The sequence below is a fragment of the Bos indicus x Bos taurus genome, chromosome 12 (genome assembly GCF_003369695.1).
Source record: "Bos indicus x Bos taurus breed Angus x Brahman F1 hybrid chromosome 12, Bos_hybrid_MaternalHap_v2.0, whole genome shotgun sequence".
Lineage (NCBI taxonomy): Eukaryota > Metazoa > Chordata > Mammalia > Artiodactyla > Bovidae > Bos > Bos indicus x Bos taurus.
Window position 1 is genome coordinate 19,102,909 of NC_040087.1, and position 17,627 is coordinate 19,120,535.

Here is a 17,627-nt window from a genome sequence, read left to right on the forward strand (position 1 = left end):
GAACTTTATCAAAATTTTAAAATTTTACTCTTAGAAAGCTTCCATGTGGAAAGGATGAAAAGCTTCCATGTAGAAACTGAAAATTAAATATTGTCAATGACATTATTATACAGAACTCTTAGCATATTAGAACAATTAAATTAGAAAATAGGCAAAAGAAATGAAGAGATATTACATCAAAGAGGATATACAGATGGCAAATAAATCCATGAAAAGATGTTCAATATTATTAACCATTAGGGAAATACAAATTAAAACCAAATGAAATATTATTACACACCTACCAGAACAGCTAAATTAAACAACTGAGACAATACCAAACGCTGAGGAAGATGTAGAGAAACTCAGGCACTGCTGGTGGAATGTAAAGCAGTATCTGGAAAATCATTTTTTTTTTTAAATTAAACATGCAAATACACTGGACTTAGCAACTACTAAACATTCATCCCAAAGAAATGAAAACTTATATTTCATAAATGTACATAAATGTTGGTAGCAGCTTTATTCATTCATGACAGCCCAAACCTGGAACCTAGACATCCTTTGTAGTTTAAAGGAAATTTTGGTACATCCATACCACAAAATGCTACCCAACAATAAAAAGAAATGAGGGACTTTTCTGGCAGTCCAGCGGTTAAGACTCCACGCTACCACTGCAGGGGGTTTGGGTTTGATCCCTAGTTAGGGAACTAAGATCCTGCACTCCACGTGGTGTGGCCAAAATAAACACATTTTTTAAAAATGAATGAACTATTGATACAAGCAACAGCCTGGATGAATCTCTAGGATTCACGTTCTGTTGAAGCCTGGCTTGAAGAACTTTGAGCATTACTTTGCTAGCATATGAAATGAGTACAATTATGTGGTAGTTTGAACATTTTTTGGCATTGCCTTTCTTTGGGATTGGAATGAGAACTGACCTTTTCCAGTCCTGTGGTCACTACTGAGTTTTCCAAATTTGCTGGAAGGTTGAGTGCAGAACTTTTGCAGCATCATCTTTTAGGATTTGAAATAGCTCAAGTGGAATTCCATCACATCCACTAGCTTTGTTCATAGTGATGCTTCCTAAGGCCCACTTGACTTCACACTCCAGGGTGTCTGGTTCTAGGTGTGATCACACCACTGTGGTTATCTGGGTCATTAAGATCTTTTTTGTATAGTTCTTCTGTGTATTCTTGTCACCTCTTCTTACTGTCTTCTCCTTCTGTTAGGTCCATACCGTTTCTGTCCTTTATTGTGCCCATCTTTGCATGAAATGCTCCCTTGGTATCCCTAATTGTCTTGAAGAGATCTCTGGTCTTTCCCATTCTATTGTTTTCCTCTTTCTTTGCATGGATCACTGAGGAAGGTCTTCTTATCACTCCTTGCTATTCTTTGGAATTCTGCATTCAGATGGCTATCTTTCCTTTTCTTCTTTGCCTTTCACTTCTCTTCTTTTCTCAGCTATTTGTAGGGGCTCCTCAGACAACCATTTTGCCTTTTTGCATTACTTTTTCTTGGAGATGGTTTTGATCACAGCCTCTTGTACCATGTTACAAACCTCCGTCCATAGTTCTTCAGGCACCTATCAGATCTAATCCCTTGAATCTATTTATCACTTCCATTGTATAATTGTAAGGGATTTCCTTTAGGTCATACCTGTATGGCCTAGTGGTGTTCCCTACTTTCTTCAATTTAAGTCTTAATTTGGCAATAGGGAGATCATGATCTGAGTCACAGTCGGCTCCCAGTTTTGTCTTTGCTGACTGTATAGAGCTTCTCCATCTTCGGCTCTACATATGGACATCACTAGATGGTCAATACCGAAATCAGGTTGATTACAATTTTTGCAGCTGAAGATGGAGAAGCTCTTGACTGTATATATATCAATATTTTACAATATGTTACCATTGGAGGAAACTGAATAAACGGTCTCTCCGTATTACGTTCTACATTTGCATATGATGTTACAATTATCTCAAAATAAAGGTCAATTTTTTTAAACCTTTAAAGGAAACTCCCTCGTGGTCCAGTGGTTAAGACTCCATGCTTACACTGCTGAGGGCGTGAGTTAGACTCCTGGTCCAGGAACTAAGATCGTATAAGCTATGCGGTACAGCCACAAACTACCAAAAAAGAAAAAAGATCAATAGATAGACAAAGAAAAACTAAAAAATAAAAAGATATATTTTACATCAGATGCTGAGGAGGAGGAGGGGGAGAAGTCATAATCAATTTCCGAACTGTACATAACAGGGAATCAATAGATAATAACTAAAAGAGAAGAAACCAAATAAAGCTAACTAGCCACCATAACAAAAATACAAACCTATAAAATATCAAAAAGTATACAGAAAGAATCACCTAGGACTATTTCACACATAAATATATGGGAACAGGGAAGAAATAAGGTAGAGAGCTCAAGGAAATTAGGCTACATATGACTTCAGAATGTATGAAAATGAATTATATATGTGTATGACAAAATGAAACTTCAAGTAATAAAAAAAAAAATCATGAAGCTAAATGTGCATCCAGTTAGTGGCACAGTCATACACTCTCTTGTAACCTTCAACACAGTAATTTGTATATCCCCAGACAACTCTAAAATGTACTCGTATAATTAATACTTTACTAAAATTTTGCCTTTTTAAAAACACAGGCCCTATATGACATATGGCTTGCATATAATTTCATGTGGTTTTAGAGCCATCAGGAAGCCTCTATAAACTCCAGGTTACGAATCTCTACAATAAAAGTAGATAATTTCAGAAAAGGACAGGAAGGGAATTTGGGGGTTAATGGAAGTAGACTAAAACTAGATTTTTCTCAGAGACCTCCAGGACAATATTAAACGCTACAACATTCAAATCATAGGGGTTCCAGAAGAAGAAGACAAAAAGAAAGACCATGAGAAAATACTTGAGGAGATTATAGTTGAAAACTTCCCTAAACTGGGAAAGGAAATAATCACCCAAGTCCAAGAAACCCAGAGAGTCCCAAACAGGATAAACCCAAGGCGAAACACCCCAAGACACATATTAATCAAATTAACAAAGATCAAACACAAAGAACAAATATTAAAAGCAGCAAGGGAAAAACAACAAATAACACACAAGGGAATTCCCATAAGGATAACAGCTGATCTTTCAATAGAAACTCTTCAAGCCAGGAGGGAATGGCAAGACATACTTAAAATGATGAAAGAAAATAACCTACAGCCCAGATTATTGTACCCAGCAAGGATCTCATTTAACTATGAAGGAGAAATCAAAAGCTTCTCAGACAAGCAAAAGCTGAGAGAATTCTGCACCACCAAACCAGCTCTCCAACAAATACTAAAGGATATTCTCTAGACAGGAAACACAAAAATGGTGTATAAATTCGAACCCAAAACAATAAAGTAAATGGCAACGGGATCATACTTATCAGTAATTACCTTAAAAGTAAATGGGTTGAATGCCCCAACCAAAAGACAAAGACTGGCTGAATGGATACAAAAACAAGACCCCTACATATGTTGTCTACAGGAGACCCACCTCAAAACAGGGGACACATACAGACTGAAAGTGAAGGGCTGGAAAAAGATTTTCCATGCAAATAGGGACCAAAAGAAAGCAGGAGTAGCAATACTCATATCAGATAAAATAGACTTTAAAACAAAGGTTGTGAAAAGAGACAAAGAAGGTCACTACATAATGATCAAAGGATCAATCCAAGAAGAAGATATAACAATTATAAATATATATGCACCCAACACAGGAGCACCGCAGTATGTAAGACAAATGCTAACAGGTATGAAAGGAGAAATTAACAATAACACAATAATAGTGGGAGACTTTAATACCCCACTCACACCTATGGATAGATCAACTAAACAGAAAATTAACAAGGAAACACAAACTTTAAACGATACAATAGACCAGTTAGACCTAATTGATATCTATAGGACATTTCATCCCAAAACAATGAATTTCACCTTTTTCTCAAGCGCACATGGAACCTTCTCCAGGATAGATCACATCCTGGGCCATAAAGCTAGCCTTGGTAAATTCAAAAAAATAGAAATCATTCCAAGCATCTTTTCTGACCATAATGCAGTAAGATTAGATCTCAATTACAGGAGAAAAACTATTAAAAATTCCAACATATGGAGGCTGAACAACACGCTGCTGAATAACCAACAAATCACAGAAGAAATCAAAAAAGAAATCAAAATTTGCATAGAAACGAATGAAAATGAAAACACAACAACCCAAAACCTGTGGGACACAGTAAAAGCAGTCCTAAGGGGAAAGTTCATAGCAATACAGGCACACCTCAAGAAACAAGAAAAAAGTCAAATAAATAACCTAACTCTACACCTAAAGCAACTAGAAAAGGAAGAAATGAAGAACCCCAGGGTTAGTAGAAGGAAAGAAATCTTAAAAATTAGAGCAGAAATAAATGCAAAAGAAACAAAAGAGACCATAGCAAAAATCAACAAAGCCAAAAGCTGGTTCTTTGAAAGGATAAATAAAATTGACAAACCATTAGCCAGACTCATCAAGAAACAAAGGGAGAAAAATCAAATCAATAAAATTAGAAACAAAAATGGAGAGATCACAACAGACAACACAGAAATACAAAGGATCATCAGAGACTATTATCAACAATTATATGCCAATAAAATGGACAACGAGGAAGAAATGGACAAATTCTTAGAAAAGTACAACTTTCCAAAACTCGACCAGGAAGAAATAGAAAACCTTAACAGACCCATCACAAGCACGGAAATTGAAACTGTAATCAAAAATCTTCCAGCAAACAAAAGCCCAGGTCCAGACGGCTTCACAGCTGAATTCTACCAAAAATTTAGAGAAGAGCTAACACCTATCCTGCTCAAACTCTTCCAGAAAATTGCAGAGGAAGGTAAACTTCCAAACTCATTCTATGAGGCCACCATCACCCTAATACCAAAACCTGACAAAGATCCCACAAAAAAAGAAAACTACAGGCCAATATCACTGATGAACATAGATGCAAAAATCCTAAACAAAATTCTAGCAATCAGAATCCAACAACACATTAAAAAGATCATACACCATGACCAAGTGGGCTTTATCCCAGGGATGCAAGGATTCTTCAATATCCGCAAATCAATCAATGTAATACACCACATTAACAAATTGAAAAATAAAAACCATATGATTATCTCAATAGATGCAGAGAAAGCCTTTGACAAAATTCAACACCCATTTATGATAAAAACTCTCCAGAAAGCAGGAATAGAAGGAACATACCTCAACATAATAAAAGCTATATATGACAAACCCACAGCGAACATTATCCTCAATGGTGAAAAATTGAAAGCATTTCCTCTAAAGTCAGGAACAAGACAAGGGTGCCCACTTTCACCATTACTATTCAACATAGTTTTGGAAGTTTTGGCCACAGCAATCAGAGCAGAAAAAGAAATAAAAGGAATCCAAATTGGAAAAGAAGAAGTAAAACTCTCACTATTTGCAGATGACATGATCCTCTACATAGAAAACCCTAAAGACTCCACCAGAAAATTACTAGAACTAATCAATGATTATAGTAAAGTTGCAGGATATAAAATCAACACACAGAAATCCCTTGCATTCCTATACACTAATAATGAGAAAACAGAAAGAGAAATTAAGGAAACAATTCCATTCACCATTGCAATGGAAAGAATAAAATACTTAGGAATATATCTACCTAAAGAAACTAAAGACCTATATAAAAAAAAAAATTAAAAAAAAAAAAAAAACTAGATTTTTGTGATGGCTGCACAACTGAACAATTTACTAAAAATCAAACTTTATACTAACAGTAAGTAAATTATACTGGATATAAACCATACTAACATAAACCTGTTTTTAAAATCCTCTGCAATACAGGTATTTATATACTTGCTCCTTCTAAATACAGTAATTGAAGCAAATGTATAAATTTTATTTGGGGAGGAGGTAGGGGACTACGTAACGATATAAAATTGACCTGTCAAGTAGTGATAAAACTAGAAAAAAATAGCTCTGGGACAATAATAACTAAATTTGCCACCAACTGAGTCATCCATGTTTCAAGGTATTCATGACAAAGCTGACTTCTGAAAAGCAATAGAAGCCCCAGAGCGGTGAAATTAGTATCTTCAATGAGCTGAAGGAACATTAACTTCAATCTCAGAATTCTTACAAAGAAGGAACTATAGAATTCAAATACACCACTTTACAATTAACAAATTAATGGATCTAGGCAGTGATCATCAACGGTTGCTAATATCAGGAAATGAAATAATCCAGCACTGTTTGTGGTTCAGTCGCTAACTCGGGTTCAACACTTTTGTGACCCCATGGAATGCAGCACACCAGGCTTTCCTGCCCTTCACTATGCATCACCTAATAAAAATTATGAGCTTCCCTGCAGGAAAAAGGTAGCTCAGTCGGTAAAGAATGTGCCTGCAGTGCAAGAGACCTGGGTTCGATTCCTAGGTTGGGAAGATCCAGTGGAGAAGGAAATGACCACCCACTCCAGTATTCCTGCCTGGAAAATCCCATGGACGGAGGAGCCTGGAGTGCTGCAGTCCACAGGGTTGCAAGAGTCCAACAAGACTAAGCGAATAAACCACCACCACCACCACCTGGTGGCTCAGTGGTAAAGAACCCACCTGCCAGAGCAGGAGAAGCAGGTTTAATCCCTGGGTCAGCAAGATGCACTGGAGGAAGAAATAGCAACCCACTCCAGTGTTCTTCCTGGGAAATCCCAAGGACAGAGGAGCCTGGCGGGCTGCAGTCCATGGGGTTGGACATGACTTAGTAACTAAAGAACAACAACAATAAAAATTATGTATTATCCAAGAAAGTGAAAAGCCAACCCGTGGAATGAGACAGAAGATTTGCAAATTATATATCTGATAAGGGACATGTATCTAGAAAAAATAAGTGTTAGTCGCTCAGTTGTGCCCGACTCTTTGGGACCCCATGGAATGTAGCCCTCCAGGCTCCTCTGTCCATGATTTTCCAGGCAAGGACACTGGAGTGGGTTGCCATTTCCTTCTCCAGGGGATCTTCCCAACCCAGGGATTGAAACCGGGTTTCCTGCACTCAGGCAGATTCTTTACCGACTGAGCTACAAGGGAAGCCCAGAATAGGCCCATACAATTCAATAATAAAACAACACAATTTTAAAGTAAGCAAAGAATCTGAATAAACAGTTCTCCAAAGAAGATAAACAAATGGCCAATAAGCACAGGAAAAGATGTTCAACATAATTAGCTATCAGAGAAATAGAAAACAAAATCACGAGATACTCATTAAAATGGATAAGAAGACAGATAAGTACTGGTGAGAATGTGGAGAAATCAGAACTCTGGCATTCTGCTGGTGGGATTGCACAATAGTCTGAAAAACAGTCTGGGAGTTCCTCAAAAATTTAAATACTGAATCACCACATGATTTAGCAACTGTACTCCTAGTATATACCCAAGAGATATGGAAACAGAGCCTGCACAAAAACTTGTACCAGAATGTTCACAGCAACTCAATCCACAATAGCCACAATGTGGAAGTCACTTCGACGCCCCACCAAATGGATACATATAATGTGGTATACCCATACAATGGAAAATCATTCAGCAATAAAAAGGAATGAATTACTAACATATACTAAAAACATGAATGAACCTTGAAAACATTATGCTGAATGAAATAAGTCAGTCACAAAAGACCACATACTATATGATTCCATTTATATAAATGTCCTGAATAGGCAAATCTATGGAGATGGAAAGCGGATTCGTTGAAGGGGGGTGGAGAATGGAGAAAGACTCCTAAAGGTCATATTATTTCTTTCTGTGGTAATGAAAATATTCTGAAATTGGGTATGGAGATGGCTGTACAACTTTTAGTACGAATATGCTAAAAGCCACTGAGCAGATGTGAAAATGTATGTGAATTTTATCTCAAGATCTTTCTTTTGCAGTATATAATACCACATACAAATCAATCTTTGCAAAGAGATTAATTAATAAATAAAACATACCAAGCCTTTACATTTAACAACCAATTTACAGGAAATGAAAAGAACAGAAGGACATACTAAACATCAAGAAGTTGCAACCATGTCGAGGAGAACCTGGGGCTGCAGTCATGAGTCATTTCAAATTTGTGGATATTGGTATCAACTTGACAGATCCTACGTTCAGAGGAATTTATAGGGTGGTTCAAAAGCATCAAGATGACTTAAAGGACGGAAAAGAGAGAGCTGTTCAGATTGGTGTTAAAAAGTTTATGATTACAGGTGGAAATCTATAAGACAGTAAAGATGCACTGCATTTGGCATAAACAAATGATATGTTTTTCGGCACCGTTGGGTGTCATCCTACAAGATGTGATGAATTCGAAAAGAATGACCCTGATCATTACCTGATGGAGTTGCTGAATCTTGCTGAAAGCAACAGGGAAAGTTGTAGCCATAGGGGAATGTGGACTTGATTTTGACTGACTACAGTTTTGTTCCAAAGATACTCAGCTCAAGTATTTTGAAAAACAGTTTGAACTGTCAGAACAAACGAAATTACCCATGTTTCTCCATTGTCGGAACTCACATGCTGAATTTTTGGATATAATGAGAAGAAACAGAGATCGGTGTGTAGGTGGAGTGGTGCATTCATTTGAAGGTACCAAGGAAGCAGCAGCTGCTTTGATGGACTTGGGTCTCTATATAGGGTTTAATGGTTGCTCACTGAAAACTGAGGCTGATTTGGAAGTTATAAATCAATACCTAGTGAAAAATTAATGATTGAGACTGATGCACCTTGGTGTGGAGTCAAAAGTACACATGCTGGATCAAAATATATAAAAACTTCATTTCCTACCAAAAAGAAGTGGGAAAACGGGCACTGTTTGAAAGACAGAAATGAACCCTGCCACATAATTCAAATACTGGAGATAAAGTCAGCAGTAAGAGATGAAGATCCACTGGAACTAGCCAATACACTATATAACAACACTATTAAAATAGTTTTTCCTGATATGTACTTGATATGTGTCTCCCATTTTCCCACCATGTATATAAAATATCATGATAAAACTTAAGTTTCAATAAAAAAAAAAAAGAAGTTGCAACAAGCAAAATTCAGGATAAACAACTCCATTTCTCAAACAACAACAAGGCAAAGGGGGAGGGGTGGTGGCTTGAGAAATGGAGCAGGAACCTACAGATTGGAGATTTAAGAGACATGTCAACCAATCACAGAACATAGAACTTATATGAATACTGATCCAAACAAACTATAATGTAGTCATGTACAGATGTGAGAAAGTTGGACTATAAAGAAGGCTTGAGTGCTGAAGAACTGATACTTTCAAACTGTGGTGCTGGAGAAGACTCTTGACAGTCCCGTGGACAGTAAGTAGATCAAAATGGTCAATCTTAAAGGAAATCAACCTTGAATATTCATTGGAAGGACTGATGCTGAAGCTGAAGCTCCAATACTTTGACCACCTGATGCAAACAGCCAACCCGCTGGAAAAGACGTTGATGCTGGGAAAGATTGAGGATAGGAGCAGAAGCAGGCAACAGAGGATGAGATGGTTGGATGGCATTACTGACTCAATGGACATGAGTTTGAGCGAACTCAGGGAGATAGTGAAGAACAGGGAAGCCTGGAGAGCGGCAGTCCCTGAGCTAACAGAGAGTCAGACACCACTTAGCAACTGAACAACAACACTACACACACTAGAATGTGTGCCTGTATGCCACATAAAATACCGCTGGGGACGTGTGAACACTGGACATTTACACCAAGCTACTTCTATTAATGATGTTTAGCTGTAATTTTACAATATTTTAACTTTTCAAGATATAAAAGTATATACAGATTAAAGCAGAAAATAAATTCACCAAAAGAAGAGATCCCTCAAATAAACCCAAACATACATGGAGACTTTGATATGATAGAGATGGTATTGCAGACTACTAGTAAAAAAAAGACAGGCCATTTAATAAATGGTCCTGAGCCAAATAATTATCCATGTGAGGGAAAAAAAAGAAACTGGATACCTACTATATCACCATACAGAAAAATCAATTCCAGATGGTTTGAAAATTTATAAAATCAACACTTTAAGTTTTTAAAGAAAAATACCTTTACAGTCCCTGTGTGGAGAAAAGTTTAAGTAGAACACAAAAATGTTAAAATCAAAAGAATAACTCCATTAAAATTTAGTATTTCTGGTCTTTGAAAGATGTCACACAGAAAGTGCAAAGAGAAGCCAAGCTGGAAAGAAACCTGGAGCATGAATCAGATCAGATCAGATCAGATCAGTTGCTCAGTCGTGTCCAACTCTTTGCGACCCCATGAATCGCAGCATGCCAGGCCTCCCTGTCCATCACCAACTCCCGGAGTTCACCCAGACTCACGTCCATCGAGTCAGTGATGCCATCCAGCCATCTCATCCTCTGTCGTCCCCTTCTCCTCCTGCCCCCAATCCCTCCCAGCATCAGGGTCTTTTCCAATGAGTCAACTCTTCGCATGAGGTGGCCAAAACATTAGTAGGTATTATATCACCAAGTGTTCATGAAGATGTAGAGCAACAGGTGAGTTGGTACAATCATTTTGGGGAGAAAATTTGGCATTTTTAAAATATGGTAAAGATGAAAATACTAAAGTACACAACAATTCTATTTCAAGGTATAAATCCTACAGAAGCTCTTGCATATACTCATCATGAGATAAATGTAAGTGGTTTCTGGTATCATTGGTTTATAATAATAGCAAGAAACAAAAATACTGAATGCAACTCAAATGTTCATTAAAAGGAAAATAAATGAATTGTGAGGCAATCATTACTCAGCAATGAGGATGAATGAACTACAGCTACACAAATGAATCTAGAACTGTTAACGTTACATGAACAAAACAACTAAAAATTTTTTATTTTCCACATTATACAGTATGAATATTTCATATTATAAAAAAAACAAGCAAAAGTAAATACTATGTTATTTCAGGATACAGACATGTACGATAATCAGGAAAAGCAAAGTAATGAATTACACACATTTATGACAGTGGATTACTTTTTATATATGTTTGTATATGTGTGTATATATACGGAATGAAATACATGCTCTGGCTCTGGAGTCACACATGCACTTTCATTACAACACAGAGGCCCAAAGTCTAGGGTACAAGTCCCTCAGCCCAGTCACGGGCAGTACAGCGACAGAAGAATTAGACAAGAATGTCACTGCTTAGACTGTGGATTTACTTCTGATAGAAAGCTAGGGATGTGATCAGAGAGATAGCTTCTGTTTCCAGTTCTTAAACTTAGTATTGGATTCACAGATATTTGTTTTATTATTTCTTCAAAACATATCTACATTATCTATTTTTGTATATCAAATGTTACACAATTTTTTAAAATGTTTAAAGGAAAGAAAATAGCACTAATGATATACAACCAAGCATTGTGAGCTGTCAACAGCTGTGATCCATGGACATTTTGCTTCCATTTCACTTGTGACCAGTAGAATCAACATATCAAACTGCAATCACAGAGCATGAAAGTGAAAAGTGAAAGTAAAGTCACTCAGTCACGTCCGACTCTTTGCAACCCCATGGACTGTAGCCTACCAGGCTCCTCTGTCCATGGGATTTTTCAGGCAAGAGTTCTGGAGTGGGTTGCCATTTCCTTCTCCAGCGGATCTTCCTGACCCAGGGATTGAACCCAGGTCTCCCATATTGTAGCCAGATGCTTTACCGTCTAAGCCACCAGGGACTATCTAATGCTAATAAATCCGCATCAGATTTCAATCCTCAGAATGTGATCCAGAAAACACTGACAATCTCAGTATCATTTAAGGCTAATTCAAATTCTAATTTACCTTCTGATACGATGCTCTGCTCTGGGTTAGTAGCTCTCAAATTTTTAGCCTCCAGTAAAATAAACTAGCTTTGTTAAAACACAAACTGGGACTTCCTTGGTGGTCCAGTGGTTGGGAATCTGCCTGCCTATGCAGGAGACAGGGGTTTGATCCTGCTCTGGGAAGATCCCACATGCCTTGGGGTAACTAAGCCCCTGCACCACAACTCCTGAGCCCTCAGGCCCCGGAGCCCGTGCTCTGCAACAGAGAAGCCTCCGCAATCAGAAGCCTCCACATGGCAACTAGACAGCAGCCCCCGCTCACCGCCCTGAGCGCCACAATGAGGACTCAGTGAGGCCAGAAACAAACACCAACACACTGCTGGGCTCTGCTCCCAGGTTTCTCAAGCAGCAGGGCTGGGTAAGGGTTAGGGATTTGTTTCCAACAAGATCCCAGATGATACTGATGCTGATGCTGCTGGAACCACACTCTTAACCACTGCTCTTGCTTAATTCTCTCAGAAAATAACGAACAAAATTATCACTAAATTAGAAAGCATCCATATCATACCAAACAATTTTCCTCTAAGGTTTCATGTAAGTTATTCAACACACACTGAATACATATTATACAAATGACATTGGAGCACTACCCTATAACTGCACAGCACAGTGTTAGAAACACCTGCTCTGGAGTCAGTGGTCCAGGTTTAAATTCAGGCTCCCCCATGCAAACTGGATGATATTTTCGAAATGTTACTGGCCTCTCCATCTTAGCTTCTTTGTCTATAAAATGATGATAACAATGCCTCATAGGATTACATCGACAAATAAGTTCATGTTAAAAGTTTGCATAATGGGGACAGTGCCTGGCACAGAGAGCCCGCAAGAACATTAGCTACCGTCATTATTAACGATGTCCCCATGTCCCACATGTGTCAGTCAGTCTCATCTACCTGCACACACTTCAAGACCACTGCTTCCGCGGAGCTGTGGAGAAGAACTTACACCATGTACCACGCCACTCTGTGTCCATTTTCATGTCACCAGTGCCCTTATAATCAGCAAAGACGAGAAGCTGGTTTAGTGTTCCTCTCCAAACCAAGTCCTGACCACATTCCTGGTATCTTCAACAACCCTTCTAACAGCCTGTTCCTGGGGCTCACCAGTTCTTCTTTTTCCTAAGTTTCCAGCAATCCTTTCATCAAGAACCAACCACAGATCTGCCAGTCAAATTAGGATAAATTTTGGATGCTTTACACTTCATTCATAAACTCTGGAATATTCAACATTTTAATATGAAATGGGTAGACTTCCCCTTAAACACTATGTACACTGACCTCTAATTTGAAGAATCTCTGACCCTGGCAGCAAAACACTCCACAGATCCAATTAAGGTACTAGACAACTTCCCGTTAATTAGTCACTGGACAGACTGACCTAGATCCACAAAAATTACTTAGACCCTCAGCCCTTGATTTTCCCCCACTTTATTAACCCCTTCCTGTTTTGCTTCCTTCTTACACAGTCCTCATTCTTCAACACTTCTGCCCCCTGAATTTCTATCCTCTTGCCCCGCTAAAAAGCTAACTTTGATTCACTTCAAGTCTTACTCCAAAAGCCAGGCTAGTAAGCGCTGAAAGAGAAAAAAAAAAAAAAAAAAACCTCAGCCTCCAATATGGGCATTATCAATTCCAGGTCTCTAATCTCAGTTAAACTCCCAACGCTTGCTGTTTGGATAGTTTTCCAGCCTTCCTTAGGTAGTTTTGCACAAAAAAGCTACTATCCACAAGACCCCTTTTCCATATTCTCCTTCCTCTCTGAAGAAAACCAGGCTCTCTATTTATTAAGAAAACAGGAACCATGAGATGGTAGCAATTCTCTCAACTTCCTATCATGCACTGCACCTCCAAATCTCAATTCCATCCCCAATCAACTGCATCCTTGAACATTCTTCTTTCATCCTATCACAACCACAGTGTCTTTCTTCATCAGTTACCCCCTTGTCCATTTTTCCAAGCTCTATTTCTCATCATCATGAGTTTGTTCAAGTCTCTCTCATCTTATTTGAAAAAAAAAAAAAAGCTCTTCCTGAATCTACATTTTCTTTTGACAACTGTCTTTCTTTAGCCAAAATTCTTGAAGGAACAGTATACAGTGTTTTCCACTTCTTCACTCCATTCACTTAGCCAGCTTCCAAAAAAATTTCACTAACACTGCTTTTGCGAACATCATCAGCAATGTTCTATTCGTGAAACAAGTCCATCTGTGGCGCCTCTGCAGGAGCACTGTTACCCATCCATTCCTACTCCCTCGACTTCCGTGCCGTCCTCCTCCACGGCCTCCTCCCCTTGTCCCTCTACGGAGTTCTCCCTGTAGGCTCTGTCTACAACCTTGCAGGCCATTCATCTACTTCCTCTACAAACCCCTTCTAGAATATTATATTCCATGGCTTCAATTACCAACTTTATATTATTAACCCTGAATCATCTGGGTTTGTTTATTGATGAACTCTGAAGCATGTATGGTGTGTAACTTTTCAGCAAGGTTATGAACATTTGTATTAGGAAACATCCAGTTAATCTTTTTGGGAAAGTGTTTTTGTCCGGTGTTTAAGACAGCACAGTATATTGTTCTGCCTGCCTGCATACAGTCTAGGTTCCACAGTGGAACCACTGTTCCTCTGGTGGTGGTGGTTACAACATTGAGATATCATTCACACGCCCATAACTGAGCCATTTAAAGTGTACAAATTCAACAGTTTTTAGTACAATCAGAGTTGTGCAACCATCACCAAAATCAAATTTAGAGCATTTTCTTGTTTAAAAAAAATTTTTGCCACACCACATGGCCTGCAGGACCTTAGGTACCTGATCAGGGATCAAACCCAGGCCCTCTGTAGTGGAAGCACAGAGTTTTAATTAATGGACCACCAGGGAAGTCCCTAGAATATTCTCATCATTACAAAAAGAAACCTTATTTCCTTTAGCAGTCACCTCCTGACTCTACACAACTCTCACCTCAGTCCTTTGCAACATTAACCTATTTCTGCCTCTAAAGATTTGTCTCTTCTGGAATATAAATGGTCATATAAATGGAATTATACAGTATATGCTTTTTTTCTGGTGGGTGGTTTCTCCAGTTGGCATGTTTTCAAGGTTTATTTATGTTGTTTCCCTTTATCAGTACTTCTTTCCTTTTGTTGCTGAATAACATTCCACTATAAGGATATATTCCATATTTTATTTATCCACTCACCAGCTGATGAGACACTTGGATTATTTCTACCCCCTCCAGTATTCTGGCCTGGAGAATTCCATGGACTGTACAGTCCATGGGATTGCAAAGAGTCGGACACAACTGAACGAGTTTCACAGTCACTACTTTTTTACTATTACAGGTAAGTTTTGTGGAGAAACATGTCTTTATTTCTTTGAAGTATAAAACTAGGAATGGACTTGCCGGATCATACTGTAACTCAATGTTCAACCTTTGCTGCTGCTGCTGCTAAGTCGTTTCAGTCGTGTCCAACTCTGTGCAACCCCATAGACGGCAGCCCACCAGGCTTCCCCGTCCCTGGGATTCTCCAGGCAAGAACACTGGAGTGGGTCGCCATTTCCTTCTCCGATGCATGAAAGTGAAAAGTCAAAGTGAAGTCGCTCAGTCGTGTCCGACTCTTAGCGACCCCATGGACTGCAGCCTACCAGGCTCCTCCGTCCATGGGATTTTCCAGGCAAAAGTACTGGAGTGGGGTGCCATTGCCTTCTCCGGTTCAACCTTTAGAGGCTGCCAAACTGTTTTCTACGGCAGTTATAAGAGACAGTGTTAGTCACTCAGTCATGTCCAACTCTTTGTGACCACATGGACTGTAGCCCGCCAGGCTCCTCTGTCCATGGACTTTTCCAAGCAAGAATACTGGAGTACGTAGCCATTCCCTTCACCAGAGGATCTTCCTTAAACAAGGTTTGAACCCTCATCTCCTGCATTACAGGCAGATTCTTTATCATCTGAGCCACCAGGGAAGCCCAATTTGCAATCCCAACAGTGATGAGGGTTTCCATTTCACCACATTCTCAACTACATTTGTTATAATCTGCTTTTATTATTTTAGACATCCTAGTGGGTTTCATGAAGTGGCATCTCACTGTGACCAATGATGTTTAGCATCTTTTTACTTACTGGCCACACTTCCTTTGGAGAAATGTCTATTCCAGTCTATTGTCTACTTTTGAATTGGGCTGGTCTTTTATTATTGAGTTTTAAGAGTGCTTTATATATTCTTGATATAAGTCCCTTATCAGAGAGGATTTGCAAATACTTTCTTTCCTTCTGTGGGCTTGTTTTCATTCTTGATGATCTCCCTTAAAGCATAAATATTTAATTTTAATGAAGTTCAGTTTATTTTTTATGTGGTTGCTTGTTCTTTTGATGTTGTCATCAAGAAACTAATGCCCAATCTAAGATCACAAAGATTTACACCTACCTTTTTTCTCCTGAAGTTTTTTTAATATGTTAGTTCTTACATTAAGGTCTTTGATCCACCTAAGAGTGTGAGGCAGAGGCCTAACTTCATTCCTTGATTTGAGGATATCCAGCTCAGCTGTCCCAATATTTTTTGTTGAAAAGACCATTTCCCCCTGTTGAACAGCACTGGCACCCTTGTTGAAAACCCATTTACTGTAAATGTAAGTTTATTGCTGGAGTCTAAATTATATTCCATTGATCTGTATGTTTTTCCTTATACCAGTACCACAGTCTTAATTAATGAACCAGTACTCTGATTGATCAACTGTTAAAACAGTACTACTAATCATATGTGAAGACCTCATTTCAAGCATAATCCCCCGAGAAAACATCAGATTAGTTTAAAATAACATTAAAAACTATTCTCATCATCTGATGACAGTTTATATGCACAACTAAATTTTTTTTAAGCAGCTACCCATGAGAAATGAATAAAATGTACGACGGGGGCAGGGAGGGAATACCTGAAAGGAGGCTTATTTTCACAGAAGGAAAGGTGGCCAACAGACAGTAAATTTCGATGTCAGACTTGAGTAATTCCTTCAACTATAGTTCCCGTTAGCCATCATCCTTTAAATAAACAATTGTGTTAGGAAATAAACAGATTTTGGTATATTCTGCAAGTCCAATAACCCTGGGAAATGAAGCAGCTTAAAACTTTAATTCCAGATCTCTCTCCTGAGCTGAGCGTCTTTCTGGATCACTTCAGCAAACACCCCACAAATTCCTTAGCATATTCAGAGCAGAGTTCATCATTTTGCTCACTGATCTTGCTTCATCTACTGTTTTTACCTTATCTGTAAACGACAGTACTCTTTTAAAAGTGGGATATTAAAACTACTTCAAAAAGTGGTTCTGAGAATTAAATGAGATAAACATTAACAGAAGAACCTGGCACAGTTTGTATCACTAAGCAAGCAGTCATGTATGTCCTCTTTCCCTTTTCTATAGGTTGTAATAAGCATTTCCAATTTTAAATCCTGTCACTTCTGTCCACTGAGTACCTAATGTCACTGATTCTTTTTTTCCTCTTTCATTTCTAGCTACATTAAGTCCTTTTCAAGTATGCCTGATCTACTCTGGTAATATCTTGGGTTTTTTTCCCTAATGCTTCTGATTCTTTCTTATATGATTCATTCATTTAAAAATATTTATTTTATAGTCTTTCTCTGATACCTCTATTACTGAATTTCTTAGGAGATTTAAGACTATTTTTGGTATCTGCACATTACCAGTAATAGATTTATTTCC

The 17,627-nt window shown here is 38.3% G+C and overlaps 1 protein-coding gene and 1 pseudogene across 2 annotated transcripts in view; one reads left to right on the plus strand and one right to left on the minus strand.

Annotated features, from left to right (window-relative positions):
* The window catches only part of KPNA3 (karyopherin subunit alpha 3), a 97,955-nt gene that overhangs the window by 55,192 nt on the left and 25,136 nt on the right, over positions 1-17,627 (minus strand). The window lies entirely within an intron of this gene.
* On the plus strand, positions 8,086-9,095 carry LOC113902248 (annotated as a pseudogene).